Here is a 16,528-nt window from a genome sequence, read left to right as displayed (position 1 = left end):
GTTACAAGTGCCAGTTCTCTACTGATTTTTAAGCTTCACACATTCAAGGATACAATTTCATCTTTTGAATGGAAAAGAATAAGTGAATGAACATCCAAGCAATATGACATACTTCTCTGCTCTGCCTAAGCAAAGAGAGAAGGCCTGCTGTCTGCCAGGTCACTTGATTTGCATTTGGGGTATCATGTTGACTGTTGAAGTGTTGCATTTTTAGGTTTATGCATTATGCACATCTGCATTATGCGTATGTGGTGTGGCCTGTGGATTAATACCCAATTTAGCAAAAATAGAATAGAAACGTTTGCTTAGGTTGCTTAGGTTGGGAAGCGGCTGTATATTATTTCATTTTGTAATAATCCATGTTTGTACAAAAATATTTTACCACAAAAAACAAGAGTATATAGATAGAACTCCCTTTTAAAAAAGCTGGTATTGTGTAATTTTAAATGGATACATTTGTCTTGGGAGAAGAGCTAAATGACACTTTTTTTCTATAAAATACAGCTCAGGAAACTGAATTTGGAATAGGACACAGGAATAGGACATAGCAAGAGTGTAGAAAATCTTTGTTCCCTTTCTGCATTTCCAGTCCAAATTGGGAACTCTGTGACTGTAATCTAAATTGCGCAAAAAAACAACAATTCATTGGGATACTTATTTCTTTAAACGCTGATGGAAAACTTGCAATATTCGGGAGAGCAACTACAAATCCCAACAGTCTCATCCATCATTGTGAGAAATACTAAAAACTGACATTCAGCAATATTCCAAAGGCTCCACACACTTGCTTTAAATTAAGTTTGTACTTTGGCCTTTACCTTTTACCTGTTCCATAAGTCACTTTGGAAATTATCTTGCTGCTGATCTTTTTATGTTCTCGTTAAACATTCCCTCCCACACAAACGCTGAAACTACCAGATAAGAAGGTATATTCATAAACAAAGGAGTAGTATGAATAAAGAACATATGGAATAAGGACAAACTGAAGTTCTGAATGTACTGCTACTTGTGCTTGTGATTCTTGCTGAGCTTTGCCACATCACAAAGTTTTGTAAACCCAACCTATTTTTTCTCTGCTTTGTCTTCATCCTCAGGTTTGAGAAATGCTAACTAGGATTCAGGATCTATGTGGAAGAGGAAAATTGAAATGGAACGCTTAAAAAAAAAAAGCAGACAGCCTTTGTTCTACCTTGGGGGTCAAATTAAAAGTGCATTCAATCAACAGATCTTGAGATTTGCATGATGGCGTCATAACTAATATTTTTAGAATTTCTTTCTGACCTGGGTTTAAGAAACATGAATAAATATTGGCATCTCTCCAATTAAAACAACAGAACAAAGGCCATACAGGCAGAGGAAACACGCTAAAAGATATGTTCCATGTGGCCTTAAAATGTAGGGCCAGGAAATCCCATTTCTTATTGTGATGTGTCAGCATTGGCTTGTTGTCAGCGGGTCATGATCAGTGGGGAAATAGCTAGTAGCAGAATGATGCCAACTTCACTGGGGCTTCCCCCCTACTAAGGAAAAGTGTTATCCAATCATCTTTGAGCCAGCACAAAACAATGCCAGCATGGAATTAGTTATCTCCATTGTCAATTCCTGTCCTGTTTCTATTCATCTCCTTCAAATCAATGCCAACAGCATTGTTGATTTGTGAATAAATCATTAATTTTAAGCAAAGTGATTGGCATTTTCCCTCTGTTTTTGCTACAGCGCATATCTACACAGAAATCAGTTTGGCTTACCCCTAAGTAAATGATACAGGACCACAGCCTTTATTATGTTGGCATTATACTATTCACAATACTATTGAACAATTAATTACTCTAATAATTAATCTACTAATACTAAATCTTATAAAAAATTAACCCAAGTCAACACCCATTAACTCTGGATGAAAATGAAACATGCAACATATACAAGTTTTAGTCTAATTGACTATTATAATTATTTGTTTTCAGGACTATTAGATTTTTCAGAACACCAATAAAACCCACTTATATAAAGGTGTGAGATGGATAGATAGATGGATAGACAGACAGATAGATACACATGATAAACAGAGATGAAACCTTAATGGTGTTGGTAATATGTTTCTATATTGGTGCTGACACTTTAAACCCCTTTCTTATAGTACATAAATTAATCTGTTGGCATAATGGATGGTTTTAATTTTAGCATTGAATGTAAATTTGCTGATATAAAGCACTTCTATTACTAATAAAAATGTTTGCACATAACTGTAACAGATTCCCATTTTTTTCATATACTCAAAACCATTTTGGAAATCATATTTTTTTTAAAAAAATCAGTATTGAAAAACTGTTAACTTCTTTCTGAATAAAAAACAAGGAATTCGCTACCAAGAACTCAAATACCAATCAAAGAAAAACTACTCTAAGCTCTATGAGTTCGCTTTCTAGGCCAACATTACTGAGTGCCTTTGCTTCAAAGCAGTCTTTCTTGAAAGGAAAGTTTCAGTTAAAATAATAACACACAGCAGAATAAAAACATAGCTTTCTTGTGATCCTTTTAAAAAGTTGGAAAGCAGGCACAATCATGGATCTTTTCAGTTCAGTATGTTAGACAGGTTATTCCTTATAACATGAAACAAAGTTGGCATTCTTTAGGACATTTATTAGGGAGTAAAGTCCCATTCTTGCGATATGAGCAAATCTTCAGTTCAAAATCAATTTGTGAAATGTATTAATTAAGATGACTGTTACATTTTCCTGAACCCCTGAAATCATTAGGAAGTATTTCTGAATATGATTGTCTGTCTGTCTGTCTGTCTGTCTGACTGACTGACTGACTGACTGATTTTATTCCATTTGTACACGGGGTGACTCCCTGCAGCTCTGGGCAGTTTAACAGGGCTGAATTGGTTTTGTTCAAGTTCTACAAGAGCTTTTAGACGTTTTTATATGAACATAAACGTAAGTAAGAAACACTATTATCTCATTTTGATGTCTAAAATCTTATAGTTTGGTGATATGCATTACTTGGTCTATTGTGTGGATGTTTGGGTGATTCAGGGGTTGGGAATTTGTGGTGGGTGGGGGATTGGGGATTGTTATGTGTGTTGGGCCTGGTCTTCGGGTGTTATGTGAATTTCGTTATATGGGTATACTGTGCATATACGTACAATGACAATAAAGTTATAATAATAATAATTACAATGAAAATTTCGAGGTTGAAATTTGAACTAATGAACTAAATGAACTAATCCTTTCCAAGGCTCAAAAATTATCAGATTTACATGAGTCTCTCATGTTGAAATAGTCCTTAGTTTTTCAGTACAAGTAAAAAATGAATTAAGTTAATTTTTTTAGGTTGTCCGTCATTTAGCATTATGATTTCAAAAGTCCCACATACTTGAGATTTATTGCTCTAGCATCTACATTGAACTACAGGTTTTTAATTTGCTCCAGCGTTTATCTTCTTACTAATTAATTTTCAGGCATTTTAAAATGTTATGACAGCTTTCACTGATTCATCATACCAAGTAAAGATTCATCCTTGAGGTCCTAATATAATCACTTCAGTTCAAAGCAATATTTGTGTGTACGTTACTCATAAGCCTTGATTTTTTTAAAAAAAATCAAATAGTCTATAGCAGTGGTGAAATCCTCCTCAGATTGCCAAAAGCATGCGTGGTGCACGCATGCGTGGAGCACGCCAAAAGCACGCTGTGCACATGCATGTGCGGTGTGCGTCAAAAGCACATTTCACACGGAAAAAGAAGACTTCACTAGATAAGTAGAAGAGTGGGTTGGGGGGACAGCTGTGCCGCGTGATTTAGCTTCACTAAAAAGCAGGGTTTCCTGTTTTCTAGCGAGGCTAAACCGCGTGGCACAACTGATCGTCAGAATTACCAGTTTGGACGAACCGGTAGCTTTTTTAACTACTGGTTCCCCTGAACCAGAGCGAACCGGTAGCATTTCACCCCTGGTCTATAGTTTCTTTTTTTTTTTTATTGAAAAAGTTTTACAACAACAATTAAATTTTTTCCTCCCCCCCCCTTCCCCTCCTCAAAACCCCCTCCCCCCGGACTTCCCGGAGCAAACACAAGGTATAGTTCATTAAACAAACAGTCATACATTAAATTTTTAAAATCTAACCCAATTATAATCCTTCTCTCTCACATAACCTGACTTCTTCCATTAAAATTAATTCCATTAAAAACAACATCCTTCATTCAAAGGCAATCCGAAATTTCTTAATCTGATATCTATTTTGAATATAATCAATCCAGTTCTTCCATTCATTTAAATATTTTTCTTGAGTACTGTCTTTCAAGAAGGCTGAGATTTTAGCCATCTCAGCCAAATTGGAAACTTTCAATATCCATTCTTCTATTGTGGGTAATTCTTTTTTCTTCCAATATTGTCCAATCAACAGTCTTGCTGCTGTTATTAAGTTCAAAATCAACTTAGTCTCAATCACTGTACAGTCCGTTGTTATTCCCAAAAGGAAAAATTGCGGTAGGAACTTTATCTTCTTCTTCAGAACATTTTGCATAATCCACCAAATTCTTATCCAGAAAGACTTAATTTTCTTACAAGTCCACCATACATGAAAATGTATGCATCACCACAATTACATCTCCAACATTTCGCTTGCATATTTGGATACATACATGATAATTTCTTAGGATCACCCCTGGTCTATAGTTTCGATTATATATGCGCTAGTACAAATGTCAAGGGGATGAAAGGAGAAGTATTTCAGAGTATACAGGAAAATTGAGTTTTACAGTACAAAACTGCACATGTAAAGTTCACATGTGGCATGGACCAACTTAATTTTACAGAACATAATAGAATTAAGTGGTTTTCTTTGAGCAATTCTTTATGCCCAATAAATAATCACATAAAATGATCCCCAAAACAGTAGCCATCTGTTTTTTGATGGAGACAGTTGGACTGCAACTATCATCATACACAAAGCATGCTTACATATGGCAGGTCAAAGATTCTACACCCTGATAGTGTTTCTCAATTCCAGTTTCTTTTACTCTTGTAAGGGTTCTGGGAACTGCCTCCCAAAGGCGATACAGGTAGTCCTCAAATTACAAGTTTGTTTAGAGTCCATTTGAAGTTAACAACGGCACTGAAAAAAGTGGCTTATAACCATTTTTCACACTTATGACCATTTGAGCATCCTCCTGGTCATTTGATCAAAATTCAGATTCTTGGTAACTGACTCATAAATACAGCATCCCGGGGTCATACGATCACCTTTTGCAACCTTCTGACAAGCAAATCTAACGAGGAAGCCAGATTCATTTAACAACCGTGTTACTAATTGAACAACAGCAATGATTCACTTAGCAGTCAGGAAAGGTTGTAAAATGGGGAAAAACTCACTTAAAAATGTCTCACTTAGCAGCAGAAATGTTGGGCTCAATTGTGGTTGTAAGTCAAAGACTACCTATATCAAATGCCTGTTTTTGGAAAGCCATGTGATTTAGACCTGGAGCAGAGAATAGAAAATCTCCAAACTTAAACATAGTTTAATCATTACATGAGATTCTTATCTTATGTGTTATATTGCCCTAGAGAAAGTTGAAGAAGGATAAGACTTGGCAAGGCTACATTTAGCCCTGTGAGCCATCAATCAATCATAATGGCCAGCTGTGGCCATAGATTAGCTTTTTCCAACTAGACACCTCTGGCTATGTTAAGTTTACAGTTTTTTACTTCTCTTCCTTTCACTATATATAGGTCGCCCTCGACTTACGGCCACAATTGAGCCCAAAATTTATGTTGCTAAGTGAGATATTTGTTAAGTGAGCTTTGCCCCACTTTTACAACCTTTCTTGCCACAGTTGTTAAGTGAATCACTGCTGTTGTTAAATTAGTAACACGGTTGTTAAGTGAATCTGGCTTCCCCATTGAACTCGCTTGTCAGAAGGTTGCAAAAGGTGACTCTGGAACACTGTAATCGTCATAAATATGAAGCAGTTGCCAAGCTCCTGAATTTTGATCATGAATTTTGATCATGTGACCTTGGGGATGCTGCAACGGTCGTGTGAAAAATAGTAATAAATCACTTTTTCAGTGCCGTTGTAACTTTAAATGGTCATTAAACGAACGTTTGAAGTTGCGTACTACCTGTAATGGCTGGTGACTATCTGAGTATGCTAATCTCTCAACGGCTGCCTTTCAGGACTCCTTCTGAAATACTCCATTAGAGAATTAGAATGCATATCCTCATCTATTCTGTGCATACCAGATTTAAAGAAAACTGTATAGCTGTGGCTCACATTAATCTGAGTTATAGAATAAATTGAAAAGCAAAATCCCAGCTTTTTAATGGCACCCAATTCAAACTTCCGAAAATGTAGACGGGACTGCATCGGTCAGATTAATGTGAGCCACAGTTATCCAGTTTCAGCAGTACCAGTGCTAGGCAAAATTGTCAGTCCTGCATAATCCAAGAACATTATGACCTGGAACAAAAGGAGAACTGTGTAAAGATTTCCATATCCTGGTGCTCTCAGGCTGTTTTGGAACGGCTGCTGTTCATTTAGTTATGCTGGCTGCGAATCTGTGAGAATTGTGGTCTTAAAATAGCTGCAAAGTCAAACAACTGGAGTTGGAGGAGGTGGTGAGGTTACATTCAATGGGAACATCCCAGACATGCCTCAGATACATTAAAATTGTTGGTTCAGCATTATAAAAAAATCCAAAAATTATTTATGAGTGTTCAGTGCTAAATTTTTAAAATATGGATTATAATTAAAGCATTATAATCCTCAGTAAGACTGACCCATGGCTATCGGCCATTTTCTTGCGTCATTAAAGGTTTTTCTCAGTAGCACACTGAAGTTTATACTTTCACATACTTCCAAAGGGTGGAATAATTGAGGCGAAAGGTTGATTTGGCAGATCTGTAGAGGCCTAGAGTTAGTTGAGCAGGAAGTGCAAGGGGAAAGGCTACATCCAGCATGAGTCACTCAGTCACACATTGCCTTGCTCTTGTATCAATATTGACGTGGTGTTTTTTTCCACCACCTTAATCAAACGAAAGCTTGGCATTCTCTCATAGATCTCTTGGGTTCACGGTGTATTTGCCTCATAAGCCTTACCTTTTTCATGCCCTCATCCTCCCCTGGCATGTTCATTCTTGATATTCTGACTGTAATGTTTACTACTATAATGGTTCATATGTCCTGGGTAGATTCTTTTTTGCTGAGGAAATTAGGGCTACCAAATCCTGGTTTGCAGTACTCTGGTTGTCCACCATATGTCAGCAAGAAGTTTCTCTTCACTGCCATCTATTGATTATCTGGACTTTTACAGCCATCTCTGAGAAGCCCTAGAACCGTGATGGCAAACCTATGGCACATGTACCACAGGTGACATGCAGCGCCCTCTCTGTGGACACGCGAGCCATTGCCCCAATTCAGCTCTGCTGCACATGCATGCATGCCTCCCGGTGACCAGTTGTTCTTCGGGTCTCTGCCGCACATGCGTGGGGGGGTGGGCGGCTGGGGGGGTGCATGTGCGCATGTGTGGGGTGTCGCATGCGTGGGCATGCACACATGCACAGGGGTGGGGTGCATGTGCAGGGGCCATGTGTGCATTGCATTTTGGGGGCTCAGGGGCGTGCGTGTGGATTTGCACGCGCTTCACGCTCTTTGGACACTCAGTCCAGAAAAGGTTAGCCCCATCACTGCTCTAGAATATATCAAGTGAGCATGAAGGTTCATTCACCTGGCTAGGTAAGATCTTCAGTGGAGTTTAGGGGATGTCAGTGTCATCACAAGACTCACTGATGACTCACACAGCCATCACAAGACCCATCAGAAGACCCTCACTTGACACACCCACACCCAAACCCCTTATAACCAGAAGAATGCTGACATCCCCAAACTCCGCTGAAGATCTTACCTAGCCTGGTAATGAAAAATTTGGAAACCAAAACACAAGCTCGAGGAATGAACCTTCACCTTCATCCTACACAGTGGTGGGATTCAAGTAATTTAACAACCGGTTCTCTGCCCTAATGATTTCTTCCAACAACCAGTTTGCCAAACTGCTCAGAAAGTTTATTTATTTATTTTTTATTTATCAAACTTCTATACCGCCCTTCTCCCGAAGGACTCAGGGCGGTGTACAGCCTTCATTTAAAACAATTAATATACATATTAAAATAACAATTAAAAAACTTATTCAATAAAAGTTATTCAATAAAAGTTAACAACCGGTTCTCCCGAAGTGGTGCGAACTGGCTGAATCCCACCACTGATCCTACACCCGAGCTACAGATATTCACCACTATTGCACATCAAGTGAGCTTTAGGCCTCAAATATTACAGTCCTTGTTAGGAACTATTTATTTATTATTTATTTTTATTTATTTATTTTGTCACAATGGTATATATAAGCATAAGCATGAAATAACTATACGACATATAGGCATGTATGTAAGTATAAGCATGAAATAATTATACGAGTTGAATACGATCAAGGGGAACATTAGGACAGGAATGGTAGGCATGCTGGTGCTCTTATGCACACCCCTTACAGACCTCTTAGGAATGGGGTGAGGTCAATAGTAGATAGTCTTTGGTTAAAGCTTTGGGGATTTTGGGAAGAGACCACAGAGTGCATTCCAGCATTAACAACTCTGTTACTGAAGTCATATTTTCTGCAATCAAGATTGGAGCGGTTAACATTAAACTTAAATCTATTGTATGCTCGTGTAGTGTTGCAATTGAAGCTGAAGTAGTCTTCAACAGGAAGGACATTGTAACAGATGATTCTATGAGTTAAGCTCAGGTCATACATCTCATACAGTGTCATACATACATACATACATACATACATACATATATGATATGTATACATACAGTGTATACATCTCATACAGTGTCTATGAGCAGTTCCAACAATGATAAAAAATAACTTTAGGGCCAAGTATCACGTTTAAGACAGTTCTTCCAGATCCATAAAGCAAAAGAAAACTGAGGTGAGACCATAAGCACAGTCATGGTTTCACTTAGTAATGTTTAACTTAGCAACCAAGTTGCTGGTTGTAACTGCGACTGCTAAACAAGGACTACCTGCATTGCCATTTAGAACTGATGCAGATGGAGCAGCTCTTTGTGTGTATGAAATAATATTTGGATGGCTGCACTCACATATTTGTGGCTTTTACTCCAATAATAGTTGCGTAATAGTTGCAACTAATCCTAATTTGATCAAAGCAGTTAACGTAGCTATCTTTGCTAGTTCTATCGGTTTTTCCAGCCGTTCATCTGTGGGGGCAAAATTTTAGAGGCATTTAAATATGTACAAACCTACTGCCATCCTTCCAGATGTGACAGAGGGAATGGAGAGAACCATGCCCTGACAATTATACATTATTCATGCTGGTATCAGTAGCTACTGTGGCTTCCTTACTCAGCCCCTCTGATTCTCTGCTACGTTCTTTGGTGAGTGGATAATTTGCTTCCTAATTTATATTTTTATCAAAGCACATCTTTTACTCAGATACGAGTCCTACTGAGTTCAGCAGGATTTACTTTTAGGGGAACATAAATTGGACACATCAAGCATTTCATGTACTATGTTCCACAGAGAATTCTGACAGTCAACAACAGAGACCTTTGAAAGTCTTAGCTGGTTGAACTTCTGAACTGACTTATGATATTATATCATTATGAATGGTACATATGTATAGAGAGTTAAGGAAGATGATCTTGACAGAGATACAATATTAGGAATGGTTACCTAATTAAAATGATGCATTTTTAAATCCAGAACTACCAGATAACATTCAGAAGCAATTCAGGCAGAGGGCTTCCTAATTGTCTGGTTTTTTTTTATTTATTTACATTTATATCCCGCCCTTCTCCGAAGACTCAGGGCGGCTTACAGTGTGTAAGGCAATAGTCTCATTCTATTTGTATATTTACAAAGTCACCTTATTGCCCCCCCCCAACAATCTGGGTCCTCATTTTACCTACCTTATAAAGGATGGAAGGCTGAGTCAACCTTGGGCCTGGTGGGACTAGAACCTGCAGTAATTGCAGGCAGCTGTGTTTTAATAACAGGCTATTTTACAGCCTGAGCCACCACGGCCCTTTAACAAGAACTAGGAAGTTTAACACGATCATACCCCTGAGATTCTGTTATGATAGCCAATCTCAATAAAAATAGTTTTACCTTTCTCTGGAATTGATTTCCTGGCCTAATGGGGCTGACCATATGAGCCTATCCATTTAGCATTCCTTATTTGTTAGAGCTCACTGTGGTGACCCAAGTGTTTGAAAGATAGTTAAGGGTTAAAATGTTAATGTGACAAAGTTATATCAAATTTATTCGGAAATATAATTTTGAAGTTTTTTTTTACTGGTGGACAGCATTTTATACATTTTTATGCTTTTAACTATACAGTGCCCAGAGTCACTCTGAGTGTAAGGAGATGGTACCTAAATTTGACTAGATAGATAGAAGATAGATAGATAGATAGATAGATAGATAGATAGATAGATAGATAGATAGACAGACAGACAGACAGACAACGATGGATGGATGGATGGATGGATGGATGGATGGATGGATGGATGGATGGGGTGGGCAGGTAGGCAGGCAGGCAAGCGGGCAGATAGAAATCTAGAATATTTCTATCTATGAAGAACTTTGGATATTGATCTTGGGCTGCTTTGAACAGATGATTATGTTGTCAGTTTTGGAAGGCAATTTTCTTTTTGCTTCTTAACTGCCACATATTTTAGCTGGAGAATTTGGGAGGGGGTTGTTGTTGGAGTGGTAGAAAGTTAGTCATAACAACATTCTGTATTCAAGGACTTTTCCCTGCATCTGATGGAGACTGCCTGAAAATTGTATCCAGTTGAGTGTGAAGAGTTGATTGGACAATGTGATAAACTTGTGGGTCTGGGCCAGGGCTGTGAACTGTCAACTGGATGTGGAAAACCTGGAAGTTTTCAGTTTTGGGTTTTCCCAGGTGTGCCAACATGACATCTCTAATAAATTGGAACTTTGAGGAACCTCAAGCTTCAGAGCTTTATTTTGTTGGGGGTGTTCCTTGGAACCCTGACATATGTATTTATGAAGAATGATTGTGCCGTAGACTCTAAAAGACACCTTAATTAAATTTCCCAGCTCTCAATCTTTGAATTAGATTTCAGCCGAAAGAGAGGCAAGTTGTATCGTTATAATTCCACATGGGTTACATTTAATTCGTTATTTTAAAAACAGAATCATGTTGATATTGATCAAAGTTATATAATTTTAATTAGCTCGTATATTTTGTTGTGTTTTTTTCTTTTTCCTTTAATATATAGGTTTAGAATTAGATTTTTCATTTTCATTTTTGATGTTTTTTTCCCCTCCCCTTTTTGAGTTAGTTTTTAACTGTTCCCTCAGGAACAACATATCATTCTTATTATTATTCTTGTTTGTTTGCTTGTTTTTCTTCCCTAAAATTTTTCTTTGCTTTTGTTTTCTCCCACTATGTAGCTCTTTCTATATAATACAGTCAATTTCTCTTTTATAATATTTTATAAGGCAATTATCATAAGAGTTATATTACTTAATTTATGTACAATGTTACACATTAATAACTATGCTTTTAAAGAAATGTTAATTATAATATTTTCAAAGTTTAATAAAATTATATTTTAAAAAGTATAACTAAGAATGAGGGTCTAAAGCAAGATTATTCTAGGTTAAATGAAACATACGGTAGTGTTTGACCTACGTTTTTCAACTTATATTTTTCTATTCCTCTATTAGCTACAACATAATAATAACAAAGATTCCTTTGAGTTGAACTCAGTTTCTGGTGACTATCTATTTGACTTTTTTGGGGCAATATTACCTTGGTGGCGTGTTAATGCCTTCTTTTGAAATATATTTTGACTTCCCAGTTTAGCCAGCAGCCCTGGATATCCCAAGAGATTCCAAATCCAAATATTCAATCAGCCAGGGTTGATTGAGCTTACGTTTTGAGTTACTGGGAAAATCAACTGTGGTTAGACAGGTTCTGCCAGGAGCCAGTCAAGCAGAAATAGCTTCTTCAATGATCTGCAGAAAGGAAGAAAAAGCAGAGCTTAAGAGTTTAGAGAAAAATAAGGAAACAGTAAAAGGTGGATGGTTTCCGTGGAACACTCACGTTTCGATGAGAAATGCTGTGATACGATTATTGTAGGTGTGCTGACTCACTGGAGGGTTTCCAGATGAATGACTCATGGCAGAGATGTCACAATTAGAAGAGCTGCAGATACCTTCTTCTAAATACCTGGGAAGGCTGGGAAGAGGCTTCTTAGATTGGCTGAAATCCAGGAAACAAAAGTTACTACAAATGCAGAATTGGACTGTACTCCAGCTCCCAGAAACTCAGGATTGCAAAGAAAAGACAGGTCTTACTGCTGCAGTTTTAAATGCAAATCAGCTGCCCTGCAGATACTGTGGCTCACAGGGATCTAAGCTACTTTTCATTCCAGGAGCACAAGTGACAATCTGAAATCCCAGGGGTGTCAAACTCAAGGCCCGTGGGCCAGATTTGGCATGCGGGTTACTTAGAACTGACCCACGGGGCCGCCCTGGAAACATCGGAGTTGTCAGCAGAGGAAACAGAGCTCAGGAGGGCCACACATGGAGCTTGGGAGCTCCATTTTTGGTGGCGGCATTCTGCAGCACTCTGCCTTTGAAAATGGAGCTCGGGAAGGCAGTGCGTGGCCCTCCTGAGTTCTCTTTTCAGTGGCAGAGTAGTGCAGGAGGCCGTCGCAGCCAAAAACAGAGCTCGGGACTGTGGGGTCCCAGTGCCTTGGGAGCTTGAGGGCTAGGCTGGGCACTTGCCCTCTGCTGCCTAGGGCTCTGGACAGCCTGCACCGCCATCCTCTGCATTGCCTGAGAGGGATGGAGAGGCTCCTCTGGAGGACAAGGGTCTGGCACTGTCCTTGGTCTCGCCTTCCTCCACTGGAGACAATGGATTCCCCCAGCCCTGCCCAGGCCACCACAGGCACCCCTGACATGAATGATGTAGAGCTGGCCACACCCACACTGGCCCTGTCCCCTTCACCCCTCAAGGTCAAGCACAACCCTGAGGAAGCCCTCAATGAAATTAAGTTTGACACCCCTGCGATACCCCATTGAACATGATGACTAAGCATTCATACCATTGGCCTGTTAATCTGAGATCTCTGCAGCTCCATTCCAGGGAAAGTTGAACGAGAACTAATTTCATTTTTACTAGGCCCTACATCAATCACTCAATCAGATTGTTTCAAACTAATGCCTATGCTTCACTGAACACCATGTGGAAAGTATTATTAGGTGAATGTGCTCCTTTTTACATCAGCCACTTAATGTCACATGTTTGTTAGGTTTGATAACATAAGTAATCTAAATGTCAGTCATTCCATTGGGATCCTAGGAAGAAGAATATCACAGTTATCATTCTTAGCTGCAATGCAAGGAGTATTGTTAGCATAAATGTACCATAAAAATTAAGAAATAGATTTTTAGGAAATCAATTTCTGTAAAAATAGTAGGCATTAGACAGCAAATTTTCTGGATCCCCTGACACTAATGTGAACTCAATGCAGCATCTGTCTCCTGCCTTATTAATCACTAAAATAGATGTCCCAAATGTTTTTTTTAAACTATTCTTTTAAAATACTGCTATTGCTACTACTGCTTGTGCAATATTACTATGACTACTAAGTTACATGATTCCAAGAAATCAGATCTGTGCAGGCATTTTTTTTTCAGTGATTCTTAATAATTGCAAAAGTTTAAGTTTGAAGAAGCAGGATAGACATAATATTGATGCTGTTGAACTTTAGTGTTGGAGAAGACTCCTGAGAATACGATGGATAGCTAAGGAAACAAACAAATGTATTATTGAACAAATCAAGCCAGAGTTCGTTCTCAAAGCACCAAGCACTAGACTCAAATTATCCTACTTCAAACATATTATACAAAGACCTAACTGGAGGAAAGGTGGAAGCAAAGAAAAGATGATGACCAGCAGCAAGATGGATGGGCTAAATTACAGCAGGATGCATCATTGGAAGGACCAAGATGAGAGCAGAATGTCCTGCAGAAATCTACTTGTGAAGACTAAGAGTTGATACAAAGTTAAGGACAATCAATCAATCAATCAATCAATCAATCAACCAACCAATCAGATTCTAAAATAAAGCATCAAGCTCCAGGATTGTCTTTTTGCTTCTGCTCTTGACCTCACAAAAAACTCAAGAATTTCTTAGGAAGTATAATATGTGCCTGCATTGATGATCATACAATGAGGATCATAAGCGGTTGCGTAAAATCTACTCCTACTTGCTAGCTCCCCATCTTGAGCCACTTTGCACCACCAGCCTTAGTGAAGGAGTACAACAAAATTAGGAGAAACCCACTTCTTCCTGTGCATGCTGACCTTCCTCATCTATCAATTGGCAGGCTTTAATCCAGGAATCCCTCTCTGGCACTCACTCAACAGCTGTCTAACAACTTTGACATCAACACACTGAGAAAAGCCAAATGGGCTGCTGAATGCCCAGGTACAGGCAGTTATGTAGATGACCCTACACAAAAGGTGCCAGGTTTTGACCTTTCTCGCCAGCAGTGGTCAACTCTGAACAGGATTCGTACCCAACACGGTGTCTCATTGTTTAAGTGGGTTCTTGTCTCCACCCCACAGAATAGAATAGAATAGAATAGAATAGAATAGAATAGAATAGAATAGAACAGAATACAGCAGAATAGAATACAACAGAATAGAATAGAATACTTTATTAGACAAGTGTGATTGGACACACAAGGAATTTGTCTTGGTGCACGTGCTCTCTGTGTACATAAAATAAAAGATACATTTGTCAAGAATCATAAGGTACAACACAGTGTGACTGTGGTGCTCCTCAACAAAATATCCACCACATTGTGCCTGAATGTCCATCAAGAGCTTACACCGGCCCCATGTCTGATTTTTTCCCCAACATAGACCACGCTGTCCTTGAATGGCTGGGTGGACATTAACATTTGAACTACTATAAGTCCATATATTTGCCATATGCTAAATAAATAAATAAATGTGGCTGCAGTGCAGTGTTTTGTGTTGCAGTGTGCTAAGCTGCCCAGAACAGAAGACAAACATAAGTTATTGTGGTGAAAAACATCTGGAAAGAAGCTGAAAAATGTGGCAGAAAGAAAACTCACCATAGTGGTAACTTTACGGATAGTCAAAAATATCAAGATAGCAACCATGCAACAAGCTGTGTCCCCCCCCCTTTTTTTTTTTAACAGACATGTGCAATGCATGCAGAAAATGGGTGGGGTTTTATTTGATCACAGAGCACTGGATGCTATCTAGATTTTTTTCAATGTTACACCCCCTCGTGCCTCTACTCATCAGCTTATCTTCTGATAAAAAGTATTTGGGAACCACCCACAAGAATATGGTAGCCATGGTATGTTCACAAAATTCCTGATATGCACGCAAGATTCAAAATTTTGCAGACCCCTAGCATGATACATATTCTCCATAAACTTGTAACAGGCAGTAAGGTTGCATTGTATACTCCACGAATCAAGAAGAGGGCCTGTTTCAACTCCTATCCTCAAAACGACGCTATAGAGCACTGCACACCAGAACAACTAGACACAAGAACAGTTTTTTCCCTCTGCTAAACAAATAATTCCGTCAACACTGTCAGACTGTTTACTGAATCTGCACTACTATTAATCTTCTCATTGTTCCCATCACCAATCTCTTTCCACTTATGACTGTATGACTATAACTTTTTGCTGGCAATCCTTATGATTTATATTGATATATTGACCATCAATTGTGTTGTAAATGTTGTACCTTGATGAACGTATCTTTTCTTTTATGTACACTGAGAGCATATGCACCAAGACAAATTCCTTGTGTGTCCAATCACACTTGGCCAATAAAATTCTATTCTATTCTATTCTATTCTATTTATAAGGCCTGTGCCCTATTGCCCCCTCCTGGTTGAGCACCAACATCTGCAGAGGGATTCTAATCCCCACATGTTCTATGAAATTTTCATGTCTAATGCATAAAGGAAAGAGAAAACAGGGGGAAGCCTGCACATGTAGTCCTTCTCCCATTTCACACATTTGAAAGCTTTGTTGTTCAGTCTAAGTCATGTCTGACCCTTTGTGGCCCCATGGACCACAGGATACCTTCTATTGTCTCCTGGAGTTTGCCCAAATTTATGTTCATTGTGTCGCTGATGCTATCTAACCATCTCATCCTCTGTTGTCCCCTTCTCCTTTTGCCTCCAATCTTTCCCAACAACAGGATCTTTGCCAACAAGTCCTCTCTTCTCACTAGGTGGCCAAAGTATTTGAGCTTCAGCTTCACTATCTATCCTTTCAAAGACTAGTCAGGGCTGGTTTCCTTCAGGATTGACTGATTTGAACTCCTTATAGTCCAAGAAACTCTCAAGAGTCTTCTCCAACATCACAATTTGAGTGCAATCTGAAAGCTAAAGGCATTCAATTATTAGTATTTT

At 38.7% G+C, this 16,528-nt stretch overlaps 1 long non-coding RNA gene across 1 annotated transcript; it reads right to left on the bottom strand.

Moving 5' to 3' along the window:
- Nucleotides 1-579: 579 nt before the first annotated feature.
- Nucleotides 580-12,275, bottom strand: LOC131194536 (uncharacterized). The gene is made up of 3 exons (XR_009154220.1): nucleotides 12,154-12,275; nucleotides 11,860-12,065; nucleotides 580-617 (listed from the first exon to the last, which is right to left on the bottom strand). It is a non-coding gene; the product is annotated as an uncharacterized LOC131194536 (long non-coding RNA).
- Nucleotides 12,276-16,528: the final 4,253 nt, after the last annotated feature.

This window comes from Ahaetulla prasina, chromosome 3 (assembly GCF_028640845.1).
Source record: "Ahaetulla prasina isolate Xishuangbanna chromosome 3, ASM2864084v1, whole genome shotgun sequence".
NCBI lineage: Eukaryota > Metazoa > Chordata > Lepidosauria > Squamata > Colubridae > Ahaetulla > Ahaetulla prasina.
Note: the sequence above shows the minus strand (reverse complement) of the source record. Positions and strands in the feature narration are given on the sequence as shown.